Genomic DNA, 2,174 nt, shown 5'->3' on the forward strand with positions numbered 1-2,174 from the left:
GATGACTTCCCATATTAAAAGAAATGGATGGAGGTGTACATGAAGGCATACATCGAGCAGTGGTTTAGCATCTGCAAAGGCTACACTATCCCGACAAATAACATCGACAAACCACTTGAACCCGAGGATTGGAACCCGAAAATGAAGAAGAAGGCCTAGATAGACAACAAAGCCCTATGCACCCTCCAATGCAAGCTGATAAAGAAAGAACTGAACCAGGTCGGACCTGTCGAAAATGCAAAGGACCTTTGGGATAAACTCATCGAGTTACATGAAGAAACAAACGATGTAAAGGCAATCAAAATAAATTCACCTATGAATAAATTATTTAACACCGAAATGCAGGAAGAAGATAAGGTGACTTGGGATGAAGAATCAGACGTTGAAGATCGGAAGCATCACAACTACCTCGCACTGATGGCAACCGGACCGGAATCAGAAGCAAAATGGAACAAGACGATGAGTCTGAATACGAATCAAGCTACGAGTCTACACTCATTTTCGAAGGTTCCAACGAGGTATATCTATCCTAACTGCTAGATTTTTTAAAATAATTGCATGACTCAATAAAAAAATTTAATAAAATCTGAAAGACAAAATAACACACTCCTTAAGGAAAATCAACACCTTAAGGAATAATTTAACTTTCAAATGGAAAACATTAACTCAACTCAAGTCGAAAGATTTGAGGAAGAAAACACTAAATTGAAAACTGAAATAACTAATTTAAGAGAATTATTAGAAAAATTTACAACTAGATCCAATTACTTAGACATGATACTTGGATCTCAACGAGCTGTATATAATAAATCTGGGCTTGGATACAAGTCCATCTCAACAAATAAAACTTTTATATCACTTATAAACCAAAACAAGAAATAAACTAAAGTCTGGGTTCTGAAAGCATGTCTAACCATGCAAGTAGGACTCAATCAATTTTATGTACCTAAAAATGAAATTCATTACCTAAAATCAAAATCGACATAAACTTATAACTTAAACCCAAATTCAACAATTCAGAAGGAGACACCAAATTAGTTTGCACCTCTAAAAATAATAGTTTACTCATATGGGTAATTAGGACTTGCTTAAATTGGGATAAAAGTTTAACCTGACAAACAACACTGAAGAAGTTTTTGGATGATAGTAAGTTAGGAAAACTCTGTCTATGCATGTCTAAGAATATATGACTTTGACTTGGTGTATTTGACTTAGTGGAACTAACTGAAGATACCCTTTACTAATCCTAGCTGGTTAGACCAAAGTTTTATATTAACTTCAGTGGGCGGGACTATTTGAAAAATTTTGAATGCGTGGTTACTCTAATGATGTCTAGGTGACTCACCACAGCTTAGAAGTTTATCCAAAGAATGGTTGTTTGTTGAACCCAAAGCTAAAATTGAATCTAACATAAGTTAAACCAAAGCTTGAAATTCAACCTAACTCATCTCATAAAACTATAAAATCTCTTTGTCTAATGTCACGCCCCGGGGGAGTCCCTGTCTGAAGAAATTTCGGCAGCACCTCCCCTGTACGGCTGACAATCTGAATCATTTCTACATGCACAATATACATCAGCCACAGGCGGCTGGAATATACACACAACCACGCAGTTATATGATACAGCCTACTCGGCTGAACCAAAACCAAAACACAACGAAAAATGATAGAAACCAAATACAAACCAAACATAAAACTACTAGCCGACTAGGCTTACACAACCAACAATAATACAAAATACCACATAACAACTTCAAAACTCCAGAAACAAAACCGGAGCACAAACTAAACACACTGACACATAAAACAAACAAAACATAAATGAAACCGATAGATCTTCTGAGATGACGTGGGGACCAGCAGACAGGATACTCCAAGCGATATCACAACTAACCTGGTACCTGAAAAAAAATAGTGTCCACGGGGGTGAGTTCAACAACTCAATGAATACCAATAGACATGCCTAGTAAGATATATCTAACAGAAATAAACATGGAATACAGCTTCCTAATCATATATAGGAAATATGCAAAACTGAAAGGTAACTGAGGAAGCTGTACACCAAGAACTCCTATCCAGAACAAAAGGGTCGTCAAATCAGATACACAATATGCCTCCTATATGCATATCAAACAAATGCATCCACCAAAATGCAGCATATAAGTGCAGCAAAC

The sequence above is a fragment of the Zingiber officinale genome, chromosome 2A (assembly GCF_018446385.1).
Source record: "Zingiber officinale cultivar Zhangliang chromosome 2A, Zo_v1.1, whole genome shotgun sequence".
NCBI lineage: Eukaryota > Viridiplantae > Streptophyta > Magnoliopsida > Zingiberales > Zingiberaceae > Zingiber > Zingiber officinale.